The sequence below is a fragment of the Capsicum annuum genome, chromosome 8 (assembly GCF_002878395.1).
Source record: "Capsicum annuum cultivar UCD-10X-F1 chromosome 8, UCD10Xv1.1, whole genome shotgun sequence".
NCBI lineage: Eukaryota > Viridiplantae > Streptophyta > Magnoliopsida > Solanales > Solanaceae > Capsicum > Capsicum annuum.
In genome coordinates, this window is record NC_061118.1 from 18,026,163 (window position 1) to 18,053,808 (window position 27,646).

The 27,646-nt window shown below is 36.0% G+C and overlaps 1 long non-coding RNA gene across 1 annotated transcript in view; it reads left to right on the forward strand.

Annotated features, from left to right (window-relative positions):
* The window catches only part of LOC107879656, a 19,839-nt gene extending 2,788 nt beyond the window's left edge, over positions 1-17,051 (forward strand). The window contains exons 2-4 of the long non-coding RNA XR_001677048.2: positions 16,109-16,181; positions 16,437-16,529; positions 16,614-17,051. This is a non-coding gene — a long non-coding RNA (uncharacterized LOC107879656). The remainder of the gene's footprint in view (positions 1-16,108; positions 16,182-16,436; positions 16,530-16,613) is intronic.
* Positions 17,052-27,646: the final 10,595 nt, after the last annotated feature.

A 27,646-nucleotide genomic window follows, 5' to 3' on the forward strand; every position in this document is an offset into this window, starting at 1 on the left:
CCCCCCCCCAACCCGACATTCAACCAGCTGCCGCCCGGGCCCCAGCCGCCAACTTGGTCTCCAACAGGCCGAGACTCCGCCTGCACCCGCCACGCCGTCTCCAGCAGCCGCAGCCCCAAGCGAAATTCGGTGACTTCTAACCTTTGTTATTTCGTTATTTCATATTGCATTTTAGTTCATTATTTCATATTCCATTCTTAGTACTATGCTCGTAGTAGCCCGTGTACCTTGACTTGCGTGGGATTTGTGAACATTGTCTGTTGTCTGTTGTTGCTGTTGCTGTGGTCGCTTCTTAGTTTTGCTTCGGGAGTATTCCTTTGAACGTGTGTGTGCCTTGTATCTCCTTGCTGCTGCTTTGATATTGCCACCGGGTATATCCTTATATTTTCCTATTTTTTCGTGTAGTTGTGGCTGTGGGTGGTAATGGGTGGTTAGGGTCATGTCCGAGGGGGTTGGGGCGTGGGGCTGTGGCGGGGGCGGGAGATGGGGAGAGAGCGGGAGTGGGTGGGAGGCCAAGGTTTGGCCGAGGGGGGGTAGTGGGGGGCGCGTGGATAGCGACGGTAGGCTGAGGGTTGGGTCTTGGAATATAGGGACCCTTCAGGAGAAGTCCATAGAGCTGGTGAAGATTCTTAGGAAGAGAAGGATCAACCTTGCGTGTGTCCAAGAGACCAAGTAGGTAGGGTCTAAGGCTAGGGATGTGGACGGTTACAAGCTGTGGTACTCTGGGAGCGACAGGCGTAGGAATGGAGTTGGCATCTTGGTAGATGAAGAGCTTAGAGGTCAGGTAGTGGAGGTGAAGAGGATCAACGATAGGTTGATGACTATTAAGTTGGTCATTCAGGGGTTTACCCTGAACGTGTGTAGTGCCTATGCGCCGCATGTAGGATCGGAAGGGGAGGAGAAGATGCGGTTCTGGGAGGCTTTGGAGGAGGTGGTGAGAGGCGTGCCCAGTTCGGAGAAGATTGTTGTAGCAGGGGATTTCAACGGGCACATCGGGGCGCTACCGGGAGGCTTTGGGGATGTGCATGGTGGTTTTGGTTTTGGGGAGAGAAATGAAGAGGGTGCGACCCTATTGGAGTTTGCGAGGGCGTTTGGGCTGGTGGTGGTGAACTCGGGCTTCCCGAAGAAGGACGAGCACCTGATCACTTTTCGGAGCGCGATAGCCAGGACCCAGATTGACTTTTTGTTGCTTAGGAAAGGGGATAGGGCGTTGTGTAAAGACTGTAAAGTCATCCCGAGTGAGAATCTTTCGATCCAACATAGGCTCTTGGTTATGGATTTGGGTATAAAGAAGAATAGAAAGAGGAGGAGTAAGGAGTGTAGACCGAGAATTAAGTGGGGCGGCTTGACGCCAGTGAATGCGTGGGAGATAAGGGAGAGGTTGGCGGGAATGGGGGTGTGGGAGTGTAGGGGGGACGTGGATAATATGTGGGACAGGGCGGCAACGTGCATCAGGGAGAATGCAAGGGAGGTGTTGGGTGTTTCTAGGGGCCGGGCCGGACATCATCGGGGGGATTGGTGGTGGAATGAAGAGGTGGGGAAGAAAGTGGAGACCAAGAAAGAGGCGTATGCTAAGTTGGTGGAAAGCAAGGACGAAGAAGAGAAGCGGGTAAACAGGAAAGAGTACAAGCTAGCGAGGAAGGAGGCGAAGTCAGCGGTCACGGCAGCTAAGACGGCCGCTTTTGAGAGCTTGTATGCAGGGTTACAGGGGAAAGGAGGGGAGAAAAAGTTGTTCCGACTCGCTAAGGCTAGGGAGAGGAAGGGTCGTGACCTCGATCAGGTGAGGTGCATTAAGGGGGAGGACGGTAGAGTGTTGGTGGAGGACGGTCACATAAAGAAGAGATGGCAGTCGTACTTTCATAGGCTCTTGAATGACGAGGGGGACAGAGCTATTGTGTTAGGGGAACTGGAGCACTCAGGGGAGTGTCGGGATTATAGCTATTGTAGACGTTTTAAGGTAGACGAGGTTAGACAGGCAGTCCGCAGGATGCGAAGGGGTAGGGCGACGGGGCCGGATGAGATACCGGTGGAGTTTTGGAAGTTCGTTGGAGAGGCTGGTGTAAGGTGGTTGACTGCATTGTTCAATGAAATTTTCAGGACGGCAAAGATGCCTGAGGCGTGGAGGTGGAGTACCATGATCCCCCTCTATAAGAATAAGGGGGACATTCAGTGTTGCAATAACTATAGGGGGATTAAGTTACTGAGTCACTCTATGAAGATATGGGAGAGAGTGGTCGAGGTGAGGCTGAGACGGATAGTGTCTATTTCGGAAAACCAGTTCGGATTTATGCCCGGCCGCTCGACGACGGAGGCAATCCACCTGGTACGGAGGTTGGTGGAGCAGTATAGGGAGAGGAAGAAGGATCTGCACATGGTGTTCATCGACCTGGAAAAGGCGTACGACAAAGTCCCCAGGGAAGTGCTTTGGAGATGCTTGGAGGTGAGTGGAGTACCGCAGGCATATATCAGAGTAATTAAGGATATGTATGAGGGAGCGAAAACCCAGGTGAGGACGGCGGGAGGAGACTCAGAGCATTTCACTGTCCTGACAGGATTGCATCAGGGATCTACTCTTAGTCCCTTTTTGTTTGCGTTAGTAATGGATGTGTTGACGCGGCGTATCCAAGGGGAGGTGCCGTGGTGTATGCTTTTTGCAGACGATGTAGTCCTGATAGATGAGACTCGAGGGGGTGTGAATGACAAATTAGAGTTGTGGAGGCAAACTCTGGAGTCTAAAGGGTTCAGGGTGAGCAGAACCAAGACAGAGTATGTGGAATGTAAGTTTAATGACGTGAGGCGGGAGAATGAGGTAGGAGTGACGCTAGAAGCACAGGAGGTAGGGAAGAGGGATAAGTTCAAGTATCTCGGGTCCGTGATCCAGAGTAACGGTGAGATTGACGAGGATGTCTCGCACCGTATTGGGGCGGGATGGATGAAGTGGAAACTCGCATCGGGGGTGCTGTGTGATAAGAAGGTGCCGCCCAAGCTTAAAGGCAAATTCTATAGGGTGGTAGTCCGTCCGGCCTTGCTGTATGGAGCGGAGTGTTGGCCAGTTAAAAACTCCCACATCCAAAAAATGAAGGTGGCAGAAATGCGGATGTTGCGCTGGATGTGTGGACTGACCCGAGGGGATAGAGTTCGGAATGAGACTATCCGGGAGAAGGTTGGTGTGACTTCAGTGGAGTGTAAGATGCGGGAAGCACGATTGAGATGGTTCGAACACGTAAAGAGGAGGGGCATGGATGCCCCGGTCCGTAGGTGTGAGAGGCTAGCGTTGGATGGTTTTAGACGGGGAAGGGGTAGACCGAAGAAGTACTGGGGTGAGGTGATTAGGCGGGACATGGAACAGTTACAGCTCACCGAGGACATGACCCTAGATAGGAAGGTCTGGAAGATGCGAATTACGGTAGAGGATTAGGGCCAGTTCGGGTCGCTAGTGTAGGGAATTAATTGGTGGGGGTGTATTCCTGTTGTGATTCCGTATTCAGTGTTTCGTGTTCCGTGTTCCATGTTTATTACGAATCTGTGTGCTTTCCTCTGCTTTATATTCCTGCATTCCTGCTTTACTCTGTTTTATATTCCTTATGGGTGCCGTATCTATGTTATGTCATCTGCTTCTGTGCTGTACTATGTGTTTGTGTGATATCTCGTGACTTGAGCCGGGGGTCTTTCAGAAACAGCCTTTCTACTTCATCAAAGGTAGAGGTATGGACTGCGTACATCTTACCCCCCCCAGACCCCACTAAGTGGGAATACACTGGGTTTGTTGTTGTTGTTGTTGTTGATTGAGCAACCAAAAGCTCTTCACAACTAAAAATCCGGTGCCTTGAGTTCCTGCTACGCGTGAACTCCAAGTTTGGGCAGAACCATATCGGATCTATTGTGTGCAACCTTACCTTGCATTCCTGCAAGAAACTATTTCAACAATTTGAACCCGTCTTGAGTTTCTTTTACAGAAAAAACAAATTTGTTACAAATGATGTAGAACAACACGGGGCATAAAGAACTTAACTTCGAAAAGAATAAGGAATTAAAGTTTGACCAGAACTTTAATCTAGAAAATTGTATGGTATAAATGCATTCTTTGTCCTAGGATACTCTTGGATTGGGTCAAAACTACATATAGCATTTAGTTGCAAGCATTTTAGCTCTCCAAAGAGCTTTACCGGCTGCCTAAAATGGTGGAAAATAGTAACAGGTTCTTATTGTGCTAACTGTGACAATGAACCTAGGAGGATAAAGTTTTCTGGATGCTGCCTTGAGGTTGCCTTTGGAGTTTATCATATCAATTTCCTGTAATGGCAAATTCTGTCTTTGCAGTAATTGTTTACCTTAAATTTGTTCACTTTCAAAGGCCTAATTATAAAGACACCGATTTTCTGATATATTTATTAGTTTATGATCAGATGATGAGATTACGTGTTCGAGCAGCCAAAATCAGCCGCTCGTATCTATATAAGGTAAGACTACGTACAAAAAACTCAAATGTAGTCTCACCCTTTCCCCAACTCAGCAAGATAAACTCCAGTAAGGACCAACAAGAATGGATTAAGCTTTTCTAAATGGACATTTAAGACTGGAAAATGTTTTATTCCATTCTTAGTTAAATGAAGGACTTCATTGATGATTAAATCCAAGAATGGATTAAGCTTTTCTAAATGGACATTTAAGTAAATGAAGGACTTCATTGATGATTAAATCCAACTTACTGCAAGATTTTTGAAAAAAGAACATGAGGCCACATCCAGTCAAAGACTTGTAAAAAATAATAATAAAACCCTTAATGTTGGAAAGCAAGCAATGTTATTCTTCAAGGTCTTAACTAAAGCTCTTACAAATTTTAGATGGCACGTGATAGTAGCAACAATTTTGACTTACTTTAGATGAGTCCATTTTCAAATAAACCTACCACATCAATCAAGTTAGCTGGTTCATATATAACCCCCTTTTGGGCCAGGAAAACAGACAAGAAAATGCTTTTAGCTACAAGTCTACGATAGCCATAACAAGCAACTCAAGTATTTGACAGACCCTTGATGTCAATTATTTCAACATACACTGTAGGGCATATAAGTCACACTGACTTCAATTGTATGAAGAATAGTTGACAAATTTACTCTCAATATCTGAAAGAAGTAGGATTCTTGAATGCTACGTGAAAATTTGAGCTAACTCTCGGCACTCTCCTAATTCGTCTGACCTTGGATCTACTATACACTACAAAACTAACTAGATAGAGTTTAAATAACCTTCTTTGTTATATAAACTGCACAAAATGTTCTCCTTAGTGTTTATGGACCTTTCTAATGTGATGAAAGTAATTCTTGTGTTAGATATAAGAAATGACATCAACTGCAACATCAACAAACTGAGTTGCATCTATAGTTCTTCTAAACCATGGTAGTCAGCAAATGTTTTCCTATTTCCTCAAAATCATTTCCCTGGCTTTGTCTACATGTCTATTTGTTCTTCTTTTTCCGCTCTATTCTGAGTTGGTGTTGTGTAGTGCATTTCGTGTTCATGGCCGACTTTTGGGCTTTAGAAAATTCCATTATTTCTTTTACAATTTCTCACATTCTTTGGTTGCATATGTATGGAGATAAGAAAAAGGGCCCCTACAACATATTCAACCTATAATAACAAGTGTCCATATCGTCCACTACGAATACAAGTGCTAATATAAAATTCAAACAACATAAAAATATAACGAAATTTCTCCAACTGAAAAAGAGGCATTATTGTTGAAAAAGCACACCAGAGAACTCAATTCAAGGAGGCGTCTTGCATAAATTTATGCACTCAATAATTCTACGATATCAGCATCTTCCGCATCTAATTCAACATTTCAGCAAAACAAACCTCTTTAATAAGGGATTTCTGTATTATGACAACACAAGGTTAGCAAATTAAACTTTCACTCTTTACACATCAAAATGCTTGCAAATACGCACCTAATTGAATATGTATACCTTCTCTTACTCTTTTTGAATATGATGACATTAACACATTCTCTATTTATTTATTAGCTACGACATTTGAAGTTAATATATCACCTGAGAATTTTGCTAAAGAGAAAAGTTTACTTCAAAATTTCTGCATATTCGAGACTGATGAGTATAACCATATTTTTCCCTTTAACATTCTACTGACATCACACATTTGCTCATGTAATTCATAATTGGTCTTATAATAAGCTCTACATCACATATATCTAATGACCAATGTGGTCTTGCTTTAGAAAATATAACTGTAAGACCCCTTGCAATTTTGATCATTTTATTTTTGATCTTCTTGCGTGCGTAATATCAATTTTTGACTTGAATTGTGTTTAGGAAAGTTAAAAGGGTGTTTGAAAAAAGTTTTGAAATTTTCAAAAAGGGTTCGGGGTCATTTTGGGACCCCAAGGCAATGAGGGTCCGTGATATTACCGTGTCATGGAGGCTACCCTCTACGATATCAACGTGGCACAGAGGATAACCTCCACGATAATAGCGTGCCACACCAAGGTATTAATTTTGTCTATTTTTGTTTTTCTTACTTGTGGGTGAGGGTTTTTTGGTCTTTTTAACCCTTATACGAATTTTAAACATAAAATAAGCACCTTTCCTTTAGTTTTCAAAGATCAAAATCATCCATTCTCTCTTTAAAAATCAAAACCCAAGAATATTCAAGGGTTTCATAGTGCATTCAACATTCGGGCTCCTAACTACAAATTGACTTCAATTTTATGTATGTTTTAGGTATGTTTCTTTTCCCTAAACTTGAATTTTACATTGTGGTATTAGTTGAATGTATTTCATGTGATTTAAATTGTGGGTTTTGAAATTGAGTTGAGGGGGTTTGATTGTTACTGATTGAATTACTTGTTCCATGTTTTGAATTGATTATTCATGCTTCAAATTGATGTTTTTGGGACTAAATTAGTACATTATTTTAATTGTTGGAATAGGGTACATGGGTTTCCCCAAATTGGATGAATTTTGTCTTAAAATTGCATGAACCTCAATCCACTTAGTAAATTTGATTTTTATTATGGAAAATTGCATGGTTTAACTTGCTTTTGAACCCCATGCATTGCGTTAATGGATAAACAGATAAAAAAATAGATTTGGATGGCCTTGGTGGCCACGATTTAAATTTTAATGGAACTTCAGAGTCTAATTTGGTTATGTGAATTGGTTTGACATGTTAAATGTAGCTTGCAAGCATATTGATATGACGATAACAAGTGATAAATGCCTTAATGAATGAATCCTAGGTTAATGGTTGGAATTATGTGTAAAGTGGTTTTAATTTAGGTTTAAAAGGGGTTGCGTAGCCCGCTGTGAAGGTGTAGGTCTCAGAGGGACAAAATTAAAAATCACATTTATCGATGTTGGGGGTCATATATATATATATATATATATATATTTATATTTGGGACGGCTATTGCCCATCTAGATTTAGTTTTCCCTCGGGTTTTCCACGGTTCGTGTGGTTAAAACCCACTGAGGTCCTTTCAGAAGAGGGAGCTGAACCTATATAGCCTATGGGTGCCTTTAGGACGGATCGAGCTACACAGTCTAAGTTAATGATTTTAAAACTCTCATGTTCCTGATCTTTACCCTATCCTGACATCCTATATATATGTATGTATGAATGTATGCATATGATTTTTACTGATTTTTGACATGCCATAGTGTTATCACTTCTCCTGAGTTACATGCAGTGCTTATTCCATTGATCGGCTTAGGATGCTGCATCGTTTCATGATGTATGGTCCAAAGAATTTTTTATTGCTCCTATGCAACGTTATGTGGATTTATCTATCGACCGAGATGCTATGAAGTGATGAGCCTCTATCCTTCAAAAGGCATTATCATTTTATTATCCTTTCATTTTTGGCTCAGTAATTTTAGATTCTTTTTGGTCATAGTCGAGGGCATGTCCCGAGTTAGATGTTATTCTGGTTTAGAGACTTTTGTGGACAATTGTGGGTTGGTTATTGTTGTTGACTCTTAGTATTCTTTGAGTTATTTTGTTCATATTCTTATTATTGTTTAATTGGCTTCCTCATTGTTATTATTATTATTATTATGCTCTTGAGGTTAGGCTAAGAAGGTGGTCTATACTCCATAGTGGGCTTGAGATACCCATCATGGCCAGGACTGAGGTTAGGTCATGACAAGATTGGTATCAGAGAACGATTTAGGGTCGTTGGGTGTCCACAATGCTGTGTCGAACAGAGTCCCTTTTATGGGTGTGTAATGTGCTATACTTATAAGGAAAAGGCTAAAAGACATTCAGGAATGTTTCCCTTTCTTATGTTCTATTTCAGGCTATAGAGTCTAGTGTTATTAAGCTTCTCTAACTCCTGACTTTCTTGCATTTTAGATCATGCCTCCTCGAAGATCTGACATTCATAAAAACATTCCTAGGTACCCTGTCCTACCCAAGGATAATGTGGAGGGGAATCACCTTGTGTATGGAGTACACACTCGATCTAGGGTCACTGCTCCTGATTGTGCCACCCTATATAGAGTTCCACCTGTCCCGGCTAGTCCTTCTCAAGGTTTTCGAGGTGGTGATGCTTATGATCAACCGCCTCAGGGGTAGATCTCTAATGTTGAGTTCCACCAGTTTATTCATTTTCTTACTCATTTAGTGACATCTCAATATCATCAGTCGAATTATGTTAGTTGATGTGTGAGCCCATGCTAACACATTTGAAGATTTTAACTCTAAATAATTGCGAAGTCTTGAGAAAATTTAGTCGTTTTTGATTATTTTACTTTGATTTTGCAGCAAAAGTAGAGAAGAGGGAGAACCATAAAAAAAGTAAGCAAAAAGACTGAAATTGGAAGAAAATAAGGGATTGTGAGTGGCTGACAACATCCATGACACGCCGTCAGCCTCGTGATAGGCTGTCATGGATGTCGTAAACCTTAATAGAAGGTGTAGTTCCAGGAAGTTTGTGATGACAATCACGACACGCCGTCAAGATCCTGATAGGATGTCACAATCACCATCAACCGTAGGCAGTAGGAGTTGAAATTGCAAAGAAGTTGACGAAGTCCGTGACAGGCCGTCAAGATCGTAATAGGACGTCACGGGCACCGTCACCTAATCCAAAGAAAATCAGAAATTTTAATATTATTTCCTTATTTAGGATTGACTATTTAAAGACTTGTTTTAGGGTTTTTAAAACATGATCATTCATTGAGGAATCTATCTTACAACATACAACTTTTCTCCCTGTCTATTTCAAGAATAATATTTTAGAATATTGCCTTGTGATTCAAATACAAGTTCACTTTTATTTCATTCATCGTTGTAAGTTAATCCTTTTAATTATGAATTCAACTTGTGTACTTATCTATTGCATCATGAGTGACTAAACATCTTTAACCTAGATTGTAGGATCTAGGGTTAGGTCATGATAAGGTGTTAATTAATTACTCAGGGTTTAATAGGTGTTAGGATTTCTTGGTAATTCTGATATTATAACTTATGTCTGTTGGTTGCAAACAATAGGCGTACCTACTTTAGTTTTCTTGAGAAAGAAATCATAAACAGTAGGAAGTGAATTATCGATAGGGACTCGGAAAGGCTTTATTTAATAATCAGTGCTGTAATAAGGTTGATTAACCCGAGGTAAAATCTGGGCAGTGAGTTGCGATTCCCTAAGTTCGAGAGGATTAGAAAATTAGATGCTTGAATAGGTCGAGAGATATTTGAGTATACCATCAATAAAGATAGCTTGTCTTCCTAACCACCGTGAGAACCTTGCATTATTTGTAGCATCTGTCATGTACCATAAACCCTAGTGAACATAATCCCAGTTATTTCATAAAAATATTGGTTACAACATTAATTTCAAAGTGACTAACAATTGTCTGAGAAATTTAAACCCCCATTTCAGTAAATAGTAAACTACCAGTGAATTATTTCGTAAACAACTTGAGTTCACACCCTATTCCCTATGGGATTCAACCCTAACCTAGTTTGGTTTTATATTGACAACGATCGCTTACACCCATTCCAGAGTGTAGTTTGAGAGTTATCATTGGTTCTGATTCTCCTTTTTTTGAGGTAACTCGGGTTGACCAGCTCATGAGGTTGAATCCCTAAATCTTCACAAGCTCTAAGGCTTAGGAGGATCCTTAGAGGTTTGTGGATATGATCGAGAAGATTTTTAGAGTGATGCATACTACTAATTCTGAGGGGATATAGTTTGCTGCATATCTATTAAAGGATGTAACTTATCAGTGGTACGAGAAAAGAGAGAAGTGGAGGAGTAATGATGCAGAGATGACATTATGGGATGGGTTTTTGGATGGCTTTCTTGATTACTCTTTTTCTTAGGAGTTGAGGAAAGATAAGGCTAAAGAGTTTATTAATTTGAAGTATGGCGAGATGAGTGTGAAAAATATGCTCTAAAATTTTAGCAGTTGTCCTGTTATACTTTGGAGTTAGTGGCTAACATGAGATTCAAGATGAGGAAGTTTGCTTTTGGGTTGTCTCGCGACTTGGTATTGGATTGTAAGGCTGCAATGTTAAATAATGACATGGATATCTCCAAACTTGTGGTTTATATACAAGTAGAGGATAAAAAGAAGAGACAAGCAGAAATTAGAGAGTGGTAGAATAAGAAGTTTAGGTATTAAGAGCAAGGTGGGGGATTACAAAATAATGGGAAAGATGGTAGATAGTGGACAAAATAGAAGAATTGGGGAATGTCATATTCTTTTGCTAGTGCTCCTTATCCTAAACCTTTGGACGATTGTTGTTTTCAGGCTAGCAATAGTTCTAAGGAACAGGTTGCCTAGTCTCAGACCAGTGTAGCTTAGTCAGCTCCACCTTATCTTCTTTGTCATTTTTGTGAGTAGATTATTATTATTGTGAGGAGGGGAGAAATTGATGCTTTAATTATGGTCAGCTAGGTCACATGCAGCGATATTGTCCTTCAGCTAGGGTTGCTACTGGGGCTAATAAAGGTCCAGTTGCCACATGTTTAGCTCCATCTCTAATAGGTGCTACTTCTGGTACCAGAACTGGATAGAATCGTCTCTATATACTGGTTACTCGTCAGAAATATGAGGCATCCCTAAATGTTGTTACTGGTATGTTACAATTCTTTTCTCGTGATGTTTATGATTTTCTTAATCTCAATTCAACCCTATCTTATGTGACCTCTTATGTGGTTGTGCATTTTGGCTTTGGTCCTGAAAGTATTTCCGACCCCTTTTCTGTATCTACTCGTGGATGATTCTATAGTTTCTACAAAAATCTATTGGGGTTGTGTGGTGTCTATCTTTTATAGGAGACATTGGTGGATTTGATAAAGTTGGATATGGTGGATTTCGATGTGATCTTGGGGATGGATTGGCTTTATTCCTGCTATGCTTTTCTAGATTGAAGGACCCGAAAGGTCAATTTTCACTTTGCTAATGAGCCAGTATTAGAATTGGAGAGGGTTCCTTAGTATCCAAAAAGAATTTTATTTCCTACCTTAGAGATCAAAAATTGATTTCAAAAGGGTGTATATATCATATAGTTCAAATTAAGGATTCTAACTCTTAAAGTCCGTCTTTGCAAACTGTACCTATGGTAATGAGTTTCCTGAAGTATTTTCTAATGATCTTCTTGGAATTTCTCCTAATAGGAAAATATATTTTGGGATTGATCTTCTACTGGATACTTATCCTATTTCCATTTCTCTTTATAGAATGGCTCCGACTGAATTAAAGGAGCTGAAGGAGAAATCAAAAGATTTTCTTGATAAGGGTTTTATCCATTTTAGTGTTTCTTAGTGGGGTGCTCTTATGCTTTTCATGCGAAATAAAGATGGGTCTCTTTGGATATGTATAGATCATCGTTAGCTAAATAAGGTGACAATGAAAAATAAGTACCCTCTTCCTAGGATTGGTGATCTTTTTGATCAACTTCATGGTGCTAGATGTTTCTCTAAGATTGATATCCATTCGGGTTATCATCAGTTGAAAATTAGGGAGGTTGGTATTCGTAAGACTTCTTTTCAAACCCGATATGGTCACTATGAGTTTTTGGTGATATTATTTAAGTTGTTTAATGCTCCGACTACTTTCATGGATCTTATGAATTAGTTTTTTAGGAAGTTTCTGGATCTGTTTGTTATAGTCTTTATCAATGTCATCTTGGTGTATTCTAAGAGTGAGGTGGATCATGCCAATCCCCTCTGAATTGTATTGCAAACCCTTAGGATCAGAAGTTATATGCTAAATTTTCTAAGTGTATGTTTTGACTAAATGTTATGACTTTTCTTGGGAATGTCATTTCTAGTGAGCAGATCAATATGGATCCACATAAAGTGGAGGTATTTAAGAAATGGCCTAGACCCATGACTTCAACTAACATTAAGAGCTTCTTAGGCTTGGCTGGGTACTATAGGAGATTTGTGGAGAGTTTCTCATCAATTTCTTCTCCATTAAGGAAATTAACTTAGAAAAAGGTTAAGTTTTTGTGGTTCTATACTTTGAAGGTAGTTTTGAGAAGTTGAAGGATAAGTTAACTTCGATGCTAGTTTTGACCCTGCCCGAGGGTACTGATGGTTTTGTTGTATTTTATGATACGTCCTATGCGGGGTTGGGTTGTGTTTTGATACAACATGGTAAGGTTGGGGCTTATGCTTCTAGGAAGCTTAAGCTTTATGAGAGAAACTATTAGACTCACAACTTGGAGTTGGTGGTTGTGATTTTTGCTTTGAAGATCTGGCACCATTATTTGTATGAGGTGAATGTAGACATCTACTTAGAGCATAAGAGCTTGCAGTATATGTTTGCACCGAAGGAATTGAATCTCAGGCAAAGGAGGTGGCTTGAATTTCTCAAGGATTATGACACGAGCTTGAACTACCATCTAGCTTTAGCTAATATTGTTATTGATGCTCTTAGCAGGTTGTGTATGATGAGCTTATCCCATGTTGATAATGATAAAAGAGGATTAGCAAAGTATATTCATAAGTTATCTAACTTGGGAGTTCATCGTTTGGTCTTTGAGGAAGGAGGAGTCATTGTTCAAGAAGTGGTTAATTCATCTCTTGGTGCTGAGGTGAAGAAGAAACCTGTTTTGGATCTCATACCTATGCATATTAAGGATGATATGGGTAAGCAAAAGGTTTTGGTTTCCGAGATTGAGGGATATGGCATTTTGATGTATCAAGGTAGGTTGTATGTTTCTGATATTTATAGGCTGCGGGAAAGGATTTTAACTAAGGCTCATGAGTCTAGATATACAGTTCATTTGGGTTTGACAAAGATGTATCATGGCTTAAAAGAAATCTATTGGCAGAATAATATGAAGAGGGATGTGGCAAATTTTGTTGCTAAGTGTATAGTTTGTCAGCAAGTTAAGGTTGAGCATTTAAGGCCTGGTGGCATGTCTCAAGAGATAAAGTTTCCTATATAGAAGTGGGAGATGATCAACATGGATTTCATCATGAGTATTCCATAGTCTCACAATCAGTATGATTTTATTTTGGTTATTATGGATAGAATGACCACGTCTGATCATTTCTTTCCCATAAGGACTAACTATTTAGGAGAGTATTATGCTAAAGTTTCATGGTGCACCAGTGTCCATCATTTTAGACACAGGTACATAGTTTTTTTTCTTACTTCTGGCATTTATTTCAGGAAGGTTTGGGTATATAAGTAAACCTTAGCACCGCTTTCCATCCTCAAATGGATAGGCAAGCAAAGCATACTGTTCAGACTTTGGACGATATTCTAAGGACACATGTGATTGATTTTAAAGGTATTTGGGTTGATTATTTGCCTCTTATTGAGTTTGAGTACAATAATAGTTATAACTTGAGCATTTAGATGGCTTCTTTTAAGGGTCTTTATAGTAGGAGGTGCAGGTTTTCTATTAGATGGCTCGAGGTTGGTAAGACTAGATTATTTGTTCCTGACTTGGTTCGTCAAGCCATGGAGAAGATAAAAATAATTATAGAAAGACTTAATACTTCCCAAAGTCGCCAAAAGTCTTATGTAGATGTGAGGCGATGAAAATTGGACTTCGAAGCTAATGATTGGATATTTCTTAAAGGTGTCTCCTATGAAAGGAGTCATGAGGTTTGGGAAGAAGAGGAAGCTTAGTCCTCGTTATATTGGAACATATCAGATTGTGAGGAGGATTGGGAATGTGGCATACGAGTTAGAATTACCAGCAAGTTTGTCTTTTATTCACCCTATTTTCCTTGTGTCGAGGCTGAAAATGTGTGTGGGTGATGATTCCTTGATAGTGACTGTTAAGGATGTTGGTGTTACGGATTCCTTGTCTTATGAGGAAGTCTTGAATAAAATATTGGATATTTAAGTTCGAAGGTTGAGGATAAAGAATGTGGCTTCGGTAAAGGGTTTTGGAGAAATCAAAAGGTAGAAGAAGCTACATGGGAAGCCGAGGAAGATATGAAGGCAAAGTATTTGTTCTTTTTCCCCTAGTTGGATGAAAGCACTTAAGGTATGAGTTTTGTTTTCCTCTTGTCTCTTTCTTAGTTTGTCAATTGAATTTGGTGTATTTTTATTATTCTCATGCTAAAAGTGTCCTAACTCATCATTTGGGGATGAATGATCCTAAGGTAGGAATAATGTAAGACCCTTTAAAATTTTGAACATTTTATTTTTGACCTTCCCCATAATGTCGATTTTTGACTTGAATTGTGTTAAGGGATGTTAAAAGGTTGTTTGGAAAAAGTTTCAAAATTTTTAGAAGAGGTTCGGGGTCATTTTGGGACCCCAAGGTAGTGAGGGTCTATGATATTGGCGTGTCACAGAGGTTACCCTCTGCGATATCAGTATGGCACAGAGGATAACCTCTGCGATAACAGCGTTCCACGCCAAGGTATTAATTTCATCTAGTTTTGCTTTTTATTTCACTTAAGGGTGATGGGCTTTTGGTATTTTTACCCCTTGTACGCCCTTTAAACATTAAATAAGCCTCTTTCCTTCAGTTTTCAATGATCAAAATCATCCATTCTCTCTTAAAAACTCAAAACCTAATAACATTCAAGGGTTTCACAGTGCATTCATCATCCGATCTCCAAACTCCAAATTGACTTTAATTTCTTATGTGTCGCAGACATGTTTCTCTTTCCTAAACTTGAATTTTACATTGTTTCATTAATTGAATGGATTTCATGTGATTTAAATTGTGGGTTTTGAAATTAGGTTGAGGGGTTTTGGTTGTTACTGATTGAATAACTTGTCCCATGTTTTGAATTGATTGTTCATACTCTAAATTGATGTTTAAGGACTGAATTGGTACACTATTTAGATGGTTGAAATAGGTGACATGGGTTTATCTAAATTGGATAAATTTTGGCTTGGAATTGCATGAACCTCAACCCACTTTGTAAATTTGATTTTTATTATGGAACATTGCATTGTTTAACTTGCTTTTGAACCCGATGTATTGCATTAATGGATAAACAAATATAAGAAATGAATTTGGATGGTCTTAGTGGCCACTATTTGGATTTTAATGGAACTTGGAAGTCCAATTTGGTTGTGTGAATTGGTTTGGCATGTTTAATTTAGCTTTCAAGTATATTGGTATGATGGCACCAAGTGATAAATACCTTAATAAATGACTCATGTGTTAATGGTTGGAATTATTTGTAAAGCTATTTTAATTGGGCTTAAAGAGGGTTGTGTAGCTCACCATGAAGGTGTAAGTCCCAGGGGACAAACACTGAAAATAATGTTTGTCGATTTGGGGGTCTATATGACCGTGTGATTGTTACATACTTGATTTATATATATTTGGGATAGCTATTGCCCATGGTGGATATAGTTTTCCCTCGATTCGTGTGGCTAACACGTACTAGGGACCTTTCAGCAGGGGGAGATGAGCCCATATAGTCCATGTACCTTTAGAATGGATCGAGCTACACAGTCAAGGTTAATGTTTTTAAAACTGTCATGTTCATGACCCTTACCCTGTCTCGATATCCTATATATATGTATGAATGTGAGCATAAGATTTTTATTGACTTTGGACATGGCATTATATTATCACTATTTCTTTGTTATATGCCAGTGCTTATCCTACTGACCATTTTAGGACGCTACATCATTTCATGATGTAGGGTCTGAAGGCTTTCTTATTGCTCCTATGCAGCCTTAGGTGGATTAGACCATCGGTTGAGTCACTATGAAGAGGTGATCCTTCAAAAGGCCTTATCATTTCATTATCCTTACATTTTTGGCTTAGTACTTTTGGATTCTTTTTGGTCATAGTTTGATGCATGTCCTGACTTAGATGTTATTCTGGTTTAGAGGTTTTCGTGGATAGTTTTGGGTTGGTTACTATTGTTAACTCTTAGTCTTCTTTGAGTTATTTTATTAATTTTCTTATTACTATTTAATTGGCTTTCACATTGATATTATTATTGTTGTTATCATTGTTCTCTTAAGGTTAGGCTAAGGGGGCGGTCTCTGGTCCATGGTGGGCTTTAGATACCTATCACGGCTAGGTCTGGGGTCGAGTCGTGACAATAACAAATAGAGGTTTGTAGTTGTATCGACATAGAACAATAATTACTACTATTCCTTCAACTCTAAATTGATTTCTGACTTTTTTGCATTATCCAGGACATATGATAAATAGAAGTCATCACATTAACGTCAATCAGTTACAAATCAAATATGTAGTTATGAAAGTTGTGCCAAATTGTAAATTCTGTGGTGCAAAAAGATTCCAATTTGAACCACCTGTATTTTGTTGTAATAATGGTTCAATTAAGCTTACAACACATAAAATGCCTATTCTACTACAACATTTATTCTTAGATACTTCTTAAGAGTCTGAACATTTTCGAACATATGTTAGAAAATGCAATAATAAGTTTGCAGGTACTTCACTTGGAGTAAAATATGACAAAGCCTTAGCTCAAAGATATCATGGTATTTATACCTTTAGAGTTTAAGGGAAAATGTACCTCTTTATTGACGATTTATACCCTGTAACTGGAAAAGGAAAAAGCTTGCAACTATACTTTTATGATAATGAAAATGAAGTGGTAAATAGAATTGATTGTTCGACTGGAATTTTAGAAATAGTGGTCAGAAAATTGATGAGTATCTTAGAAGTTAATTTGTACTTTTTTCCCCTTAAATCTCTATCTGATATTTCGAAACTATCACATTCTTACATTGAATTGAAATGTGACTCTGGTTTAGATCAATGTGTTTATAACCTTCCTACTACATCTGAGATTTCAACAAAATGGATTGATGGAGATGTGCATTCTATCTCCACACCTCATATTTGAATTTATACTCACAATAATCAAAGATAATTAGTTAATTACTATTATGGATGTTATGATCCGTTGCAGTACCCATTATTAGTTTCATATGGTCAAGATGGCTGGCATCGTGGCATCAAAAAAATACTATAATCAAATAACACTACTATACATTGTGCCCCCTACGAACTGGAATACTTACCATGTGTTAAAAATATGTGTTCAATAGATAATTTCTTGATATGGAAGCTAAAATGCTCAAACAATAAAAGAAAGAAATGAATACTGTCTCTTGTCGTAAATATTATTGCTACAAAATTCAAATGACAAATGATGAAAATGATGAACTCTTACATACTGGAAGAGAATTTCAACAATATATTTTTTATATGTTCATAAAACTTGAAACACAAAGATTGAATTTCTTTTTCTTCAATCCAAAATTATTTTGAATGGAAGTTTTGCAAGGTATTCTTGTTATCTTATGACACGGTGAAAGAGATGCTGCAAAAATTAGAAAACAAACATTCCTTCCTATTACATTTACAATAGGGCCAAGAGACATGTGCCGACTATATCTTAATGCTATTTCTTTAGTTCAATATTTTGAAAAATCTAATTTATTTTTAATAATGACATGTGATCCAACATGGACATAAATAAAGGAACATTTTTTACGTACTAATGAAGCATAAACTAGACCTTATTAAATTAAGAGTATTTAGAGCAAAAGTTGTGGAAATAAAAACTGATATACTAAAGATAAATGTATTTGGAAAGGTTGCTGCTTTCATTTACATTGTAGAATTTCAAACACACGGTCTCCCATATGCACATTTTATTATAATTCTTGCTAATGAATACAAATTGTTGACACTTGAGTCCTATGATTAGTTTATGCATGCTGAATTACCCGGTTCTAGCAAACAGGCTTACTTATATTCAGTTGTTGTACATCATATGATAGATGGTCCTTGCGACCACTTAAATCCTACAAATCCATGTATGAAAAATGGATATCATAAATTTCACTACCCTAGAGATTTTGCTGAGCGAACATAATAAGGGAAAAACTCATATCCTACTTAAACGGGACATACTATAAAGGTTAGAGAACAATTTCTCATTAATTCATGGGTAGTGCCATACAATTCATTTTTTCTTGAAAAATTTAATTTTCATATGAGTGTTGAAATATGCTCTGACATCGTTGTTGTGAAGTCTCTTTGCACATATATTTTAAAAGGACACATACAATTACTTTTTATATTCATGAGCATAATATACAAACAGAAATTGATGAAATAAAAGAGTACCAATCTGCTCGGTGTGTATCTTCGCCTGAAGCTACATGACAGTTATTTCATTTTCTTATTACCGAGATGACACCAATTATGTATGATATTCAATTATATCGTGAAGATCAATATATGTTTCTTTTAAAAGTGCTCAAAGTATAAATTCAATTATAAGAAATTCAATGATCAGAAAAATAATGCTAACCAAATTCTTTATAATGAACCAAACAAATAAAGATGCTAAAGAACTGAAACTATTATACAAAGAATTTCCTAAATATTTTGTATGGTCAAAAAAATGTGGACACATCGAAAACAATGTTCAATTATCGTACACATTGTGACATGTCATACAATAGAAGGACAAAGATATTATCTTAGATCATTATTAATAAATGTACGAGAACCAAAGTCATATAGAGATTTTCATATAGTTAATAAAAAATATTATTCTACTTTTAGAGAATCAGCAGAAAAAATAGGATTACTACATTCTGATAATAGTTTGATTGATTGTATGACTAAAGCTGTGAGTTATCAATTACCATAAAGTTTGATATGATTATTCACAATGTTATTAGTGTATTGCAATCCTACCAATCCTAAATAATTATGGATTAAACACTTAAAGAAACATTGATCTTAAAGATACTCGTCATCTAGTTTTGGACCATATTAATGACGAAGTGTACTCGATGGGACATGATATTGAGTACAAGTTTGTTTCAAAAAATATTAAAGCCTCCGCAACTGCCAAAGAAGCAAAAGATGTTTAGTTAGATAAATATAAAAGTTTGCAAAGAAGATTTGTTATTAAAAAAAACCTAATATAGAATAAAAAAGAGCTTATACTTTTATAATTGATAGAGTGTTTTCAAATAGAGTGATATCTTTCTTTATTGATGGACCTGGAGGGACTGGTAAGAGTTTCTTATATTGAACTATTAGCAACAATAAGATCAAAAGGATTTTTTACATTAGCAACTGCAAGTTTTGGTATTGCAACCTCTATTCTTTCTGGAGGACGAAATGCTTATTCATATTTTAAAATATCTATTGATGTAGATGAAAATATTAATTGCAATATCAGCAAACAAACCTCACTTGACTCTTTAATTCGAGATATAAAATTAATTGTATGGGATAAAGCATCAATGACAAAAGAAAAAATTATTGAACCTTTGGATTTAATCTTAAAAGATCTGATGGATACGAAGATGTTTTTTGGTGGAAAAGTTATTGTTTTAGGTGATGAGTTTAGACAAACTCTGTTGTTCGAAATGGAAAAAATAAGACTTTATTTCACAAACTTTACTATACTCACAAATTTAAAACCAACTAGAAAAAATTACACCTATTAGAGAATATGCGTGCAAGAATAGATTCATCTTTTTTGAGTACCTAATGAGGATTGACAACGGAAAATAAAAACTTAACTCTCACGATAAAGTTGAAATTCTCAAATCTTTGCTCATTTTTTTTTACTACGGAAGATTAATCTCTAGATGAATTATTCAAGGTAACATATCCTAATATAAATTTGTTATTTCATAACTCTTCTTCTTTAGATCATCGTGTTATTTTAACATCAAAAAATAATTATGTTTATGAAATAAATGATATGCTTATATCAAAATTTTTGAATACAGCAAAATCATTTGTTGCGACTGATGAAACTACTGAATCAAATGATCAAAGTCAATTTGAAGATTATCTAAATACTCTAAATCCTATTAATTTATCACCTTACAAATTAACTTTAAAAGAAAATTGCCCAATGATGTAGTACGAAACTAAAATCTTTCTAAAGATTTATGTAACGGTATATGATTGGCGTACTGTAATTTTAAAGAACATGTTATAAGTACTAAAATTACTAGCAGTGATTTTCTAAACAAACATATCTTTATTCCTCACATACCACTATCAGCTTCAAAACATGAGAATTTGTTAGTTTCTTTCAAGAGAACTAAATTTCAATATGATTATGTTTTAAAGCTGATGGTAGTATATCTTGTGATATTTGTTTCTATGGGTTGCAAGATGTTTCAACTGCATCTTTGCTTTCCTCTTTGAAGGCATAATGTTCTATTATCCTCATGAAAGTGTTTGCTCTGGTTCCTAATTTTTAAAGGTATCGATTGGTGTGTAAAATTAAAATAGTTTTTGTAAAATAAAAATTATTCCATTGCATGTATAATAAGAACATAAAATTGAATTTTCTAAACTTATATAATACCAATATTATGTTGTGTTCAAACCATTAATTCTGTTTCAGCTTAGTTAATCTATAGTAATCAGAAAGTGTACTGAAAGTTTTTCACAAGACTATAAGTTTTATAATACTGGGGCTATTTATGAAATTTTGTAACATTCATATTTTAGAGGCATAAAATCTATCTAACTGCAACAGAAGTTTAATAATGTGGTCGTTAGAGATTTTTACAGCACCGTAGTGAGTGAACTCCATTTGTACTTTACATCAATAATTGACTGTAGTTTTCTTGTTTGTCTTGCCTTATAAATGTAGTGTGTGCGAATTAGGTATGTGGTACTAAGGAAAAAAGACTTAGGTTCATGAGACCTATGTGAATTCATACAAAGATTCTTAATATTACCGCTAGAAAGTCTCCCTATCAAGAAGATACTTTTTTTTAGAAGAACCTATTCTGAGCGTGCATTTATAATATATCTAGGTTCAAGTATTTTTCCCCCTATTTAAATTGGTTGATGTTTTCTCGGGCTTAATTTATTCTTAGTCCCTTTTTGAAAACTTAGTGCTTTGTGCAACTTTTTACTTTCTTTTGAAAGAGTCATGACACAAGTTTTTTTTCTTCACCTAATGGATCTCCTCACAACCTTTATGATTATGATTTGGTTATTGTTAAATTTGTTAATGGATGTTGTCCCACTATATGTGCTATCAAAAAAGTAAACCAACAACAATCTTGTCCATTAAATATTGATATCAGCAGTCACGTCTGATGTTGAGATACTTTATTTTTTACTATTTAAATTAGTTTTATAAACTTTTTCAGTCTAATCTATAGAAAATGAATCATAGATTCTTAAAATAATATGTTGTCAACATATTTTTAAAGTTTTATTCATCTCTACCTGCTCTAGAGGAATCAACCTGGCTTGAAAACTATCATTACTATTGGAAATAATGATGCTTCTAAAGCCCTTACTGTGGCACTAAATGAGAATGTTCTATAACCGTTGCAGTAAAATTGAGCACTTTCAAATTGTAAACATGTGCTAACTTAATTAGTTTCTCTTCTAAATGCAGATTGGAACATTATTACTTTTCTCACAAAGAAAGACATTTATTAGAAGGATGTCAATGCAGTGATGCAAAAAAAAAGTTGAGAAGCTCCAAAGGAACTTACGACCGGTATTATGCTGGGTGTTTTCTTCCTTTATTTAATCACTTCTATCCTCTATCTATCACTTTTATTTTATCACTCACCACTTTTATTTAATTGCACTGCTAATGTACTAGAGTGGTCATAATATGAGGCTCGAAGTGATAAACTATAAATTGGGCTAATATATGTACACAATTATTTAGGTTACAAATGAGATGGTCAAAGCTCTCATGGAGTTTGCACAGTTAAATTAGAACTATCAAGTATTATAAGAGTATGTTTCTATGTCCAATTAAATTTGTATGTACTAGGAACGAATTTATCAATCTTTAAGATTCTGAAAGAAAGTAACTTAAGATAGACATAAGGTAGGCAAGTGTAGAATGACATTTATTTGTTATATAATAAGCATGAGTTTGAAGTACGAATAACACAAAAAGACAAGAAGATATAGAATGCCATCAATTGTAAGCAATAACAATGGGTTTGAACAGGAAAAAATGAGAGAGTATATGGAGATGACATTGTTGGTAGCAATAACATCAGGTTTAAAGTAGTGATAAGTGTTATGACCTTCATATATTATTATTATTGGCCTATATTTTTCAATTCTCCAGGTCATGGTTAAAAGAATATAACCAACATGTAAATTAGACTGCTATAGACATTCTCAAATAAGAAGATGAATATAGTAGAATAGTGATTACTGAGTAATTATGTTAAAAATAGTTGTTTGGCTGTGTTTTCATGTGTATGGAACCTCAACACATTCTTTCCTTATTGTTTTCTTCTTCTATATGTTTATTCTTTGTATATATCAGTTATTATTTGACTTATTTGTAGAGAAGAAGAGAAGCTTGAGTGAGAGGTAAAATGATGATATTGCCATATCGGTTGTTGCCGGCGGCCAATTAGTGAAATTACGACAACGAGTTTGTTCAGTGGCAAGATGACATTTTCTACTCCCTTTCTGGTTTTTATGCTCTTTTTTCTGCTATTGCTCTTGTAAATTTCTCTTTATATGCTTTGTTATTATTTATGTAAAAAATAAATATATGGGTTTTTTGATTTGTATGTATATTTAATGTGGGGTATGTGAAAGATTGAATTTTTTGCCCTTTTTTGGTGAATTTGAGATGAAAGTAGAGTTTAGGAGCTAAAATGGTATGTTCAAGGAGGAATTGATGTAGATGATTTGTATTTTTGATGATAGATTGCCGAGTTCAATTTATGTTATAAAGTCAAATACTTGCTGCTGGTTGCGATCTTTTGTAACTTCAGTTTGAAATGACAAATCTGGTTGGAATGAATAAGGGATTTTAGTTCATGTTATAAAGTCAAATACTTGCTAAAAGTTTGGATTTTTGTAATCTCTATTAAAAATGGAAAATCTTGGGCAACTATAGAAATGAAACAATGGAGTTCAACCTTTACTCTTTCTTTTTCATTTTGTGTGGATATCACACAAAAATATGTTCCAAAAATCTTTTATTACCTAGTGTATTTTAGGGGTTTTCATTAAGAGAAATTACAGAATATTTGGTGCTTATTTATGTCAGCTAAAAATTTAGAGTAGTGGACTGACTAGTTAATCATAATTCTTGTAGGTTTTGTTAGACTATTGTCTTAAAACTACAGAATAGTTATATTAGGGTCTAATTCGATATTTATTTCTTGTACTCTCCTTTCTTCCCAAGGATTTTGCATAGACTTTGGATTTTTTTAGTTACAAATCTTTTCTTTGTTCACTATGTAAGATTTCCATATTACTTCTTTATCAATTATGTGTAGATGCTATTGTTCATTTATCTATATCTTCAAACTTTGATCTTTTATCTAAGGTTTTAGTATGAGTACTAAGGAGTACTCCTTTCGTGTGTGCTTGCGTGGTTTATGACCTCTCTAATAAGCAGATGCATTTCATGGAAGGGTGCTTTTTCATACCTTTGATAACTAAGTGTTTTAGATATAGTGTTTACCTCCTCCTCAAAAAAGGATATAATGTTTACCTAATGCTACATGTGTATATAACTGTTTTCCTCGTGGTGCTTAGTTTTTGGGACTTTAGGTTGAGTCGATGAGTTAATTATGTGCATATTTAATTAATAAGGTTCAATTTGAGGGTATTGAAGTATGGTTGGACAACACAAAAGGTGTTCCATCTGATGAACTTATTAGTAAATGGAGGCCAAATCTCTTGGTAAGATTTAAGTGAAAAAGACTTTCCAGAAAAAATATGGAAGACTGATTTTTTTTTGAAAATATCATATTTGAGACACTGGACATTCTCATAAATAAAACAATAGATAGTAAGATCGCGCTTTTTCTGAACCTCCTAGATACAACCATACATTGTCTGTTGGATGTATGCATGTATACATTGAATATTACAAAAATAAATGTAGCGAGTTATGTAACATTTTTGCCCACTTTAATTCATGCTATACATTATTTCCTTGGCTCTAACTAAAACAAACTGCATCACATATTGATAAATCATTAGGCTCGTGCACAGTTCGGGCTCTACTACACTATATATATAAAGGAGAGTTATAAACATATTGATGTGGCATGTTTCTCCTTTGATGATTTTTTTCATTACTCTTTTCAATTTTTCTCTTTTTATTCATTAATTAATAATTAATTTAATTAATCAACTCTTCACCTTCCATTATAATTACCTTCTTTATTAGAAATCTTAATGTATATTCATGTATTCTTCCACCTATCTTTAAAATTTTTAATTAATTTTATTAATGTGGAGTGATAATATTCTAAAAGATGGGAGATAAAGAGACAAACATTAACCTTTATATATCTTACACTACCAAAATATACATACATTAATCAATCATTTTAGCCTTAGTTGTGCGTAGGAATTACTTCAACATGAGTTTAATGTTGTTTTTTCCTGCTTTGAATTGAATGGTAGAAATTTATCAAATGAGATCATGTATTTGGAGTATTTATCTTGATTAAACTTACTTGTATGTTCTCTATCTTAGTATATACAGACGATTTATTTTTTTTGCTGGCTAAGATTTCTCATTTTTGGTTGAAAAGTTTATATTTTTTGTATTTCATTTTTGTTAAATTTTGATGATTCATGCTTTGTCATCTACATCGAGAAGCTTGATACATGTGACAAGTCTTCTTCAATGTTGAATACATTTATCCTAAGGTAGTTTTATGAACCCGATCTCTAAATTCATATAAACAAATCCTACTCCTATTTGTTTTGATTTTGTAATGATCCTCTAGGTCATTTTCTGTATTTCCACTATTTAGAGCTTTCCAATAGCTTCCCTAAGTCATTATGGCTTGATGGAACTGACATTTAGATTATCAGACATTCGTTTGATTTGATTTTTGAGTCAATTACCTATTTTGAAGTCTTCGACGGTTAAAATTAGCTACCGAACAATAACTTTAGTTACCCTGTATGCCTATTTTGACAGTTCCAACAGCTTCGGAGAACTAATTTCTGGCCAAGGTGGATCCTTGATTCGGGTTTCGAGGCTCCTAGACTCATTTTGGGCTATTGTCAGAAGTTAAGAAAAATGGCACATGGGTGTGGGACCCACTTTATATCGAAATAACCTCAGATGGAAATTTGACTGTGTCATTTGGTTTGAAATGTTCAATATGGTAGGGTAGAATAGTTCATTTGTGTTTAAGGGATTCTAGATAAATTCCAAGGGGCTGACGGAGACTCAAAAAATTCCAAGTCTCTAGCTGGTGTATTGTAGTTGGTGTGACCGCTAAAGAGGCCCTTTAGGAAAGGGTGCTTCAGCGGCCCCTTTGAGTGCTTTAGCAGCCCTGGCAAAGTCAGTAGGTACAACTTAAGCGGTTACTTGGGTGCTTTAGTGCCTACAGCTAAAGCGGCCTAGGGCCCGCTTTAGCTGTCATGACCCGTTTTATGAGTCACGGTGGTACCTACTAAATCCCACCAGTAGATAAGATGAACCTTAACTCAGAGCTAATCGTCATGGGTTAATTTGGTGGAAAATGCCCAACAATGCAGAAATCAACAACATATCTTATATTTTAATAAGGCAAAATAGATAGATAACTTAAATCAATAGTACAGAAATCCATCCCACGACCTGGTAGAGCTAGTAAAAGAGCATCTAGTAATAATACAACCCAAGTCTTAGAACAGTCAACATAATCCAATCTCGAATCCAAAGACTAGACATAAAAGAAGAAGGAAATATGTGACTCCGACTCCAAGAGCTAACCCTATCTTTGGATATCAGCACAGCACGAACGTCGATCAATGACGGAAACTAGTACTTGAATCTGCACCAAAGAGGTACAAAATGTAGTATGAGTACCAAAACCATGGGTACTCAGTAGGCATCATCGTCCGACTGAGCTAAATCATGATATAAACATGATAAAATGCAAGATAACATAACTGAGTCAAGGTTGAAACGAACCTGAATCGTCTCCAACCCATTGCACATAAATAGGTAAAATAAACCAAAATAATAGCAAAACATAACATAAAGCATCAACACACACAATCAAAACTACAAAATAGGCCCCCATACGTCAATTAGAGTAGAAAAATAAATAATCTAAAGCAAGCCCCTATAATCCTGGAGGATATAAACAAGATAGTATAACCCACCATTATCATTAACCAATTTTCAATATTCCACTAGAATCCACTCACATCACGCCACATAATAGCCATTTTCTCACTTTCATACTTATACAAAATGCTAATCAATCTCACACCCTGGTATTCATCATATCGTAAGAAATATATCATCAGAGCATAATATGCATATTCTGACCCAAACCAGTAAATATAATTAATAGCCACACTTGAATAGGTAAATATAATCAATGACTCAAATCGGTAAATATATCATCAATGTCATAATATTTCCCCGGACTCAAACCGATAAATATAGTTATATCAATATAATCAATATCACCATCAATAGCAATAAATAGTAGCATAATCAATAGGCATCAACCATCACATAAACCAATTTAACGATCAAGTGTCAACCAACATCACAACCATCCTCCGAAATCAAATTGATAAATATAAATATATCAATATAATCAATAGAACCATCAATAGAAATAAATAATAGCATAATCAATAGGCGTCAACCCTCACATCAACCAACATAATATTCAAGTGTTAAATCTCCTTAATATTAACTCAGTAAGCATTTCCAAGAGTCTAACAATCGTATATAGGTCTACAAAAGCTAACATACGTGTTGGCCTAAGGTGGGTCAAGGGCCCACTCCTAATCCCCGAAGTTCCATTATAGCAAAATTCTATTCAAACTAGGCCTAAGTTATCTAAATTCACTTTTAAATTTTAAACAAGTCTCCACTATCCCTAAGATACGAAATTCACCCAAAATATGAGCAACTAGGTCAATTATGTCTAATTTATGATTTTTGGTTAGCCTAAATGGTCCAATTAACCCAAGTATTGCAATTCATCACTCCAACACCTAAAACCCCTTCCAAATCTAACGTAATATCATAAAAATATTATGAACCAGCTCAATCTAATAAGGGGTAAAACCTAGCCTACCTAAATGCCGAAGAAAGCTCAAAGATCTACTATATCACTATTTTTCCCTTTCGATAAGCTTCCACAAGATGTCAAACTATTAAAATCAAATTCTACTTAAATATACTAGAATAATGATGCCGATATTGTATTATTGT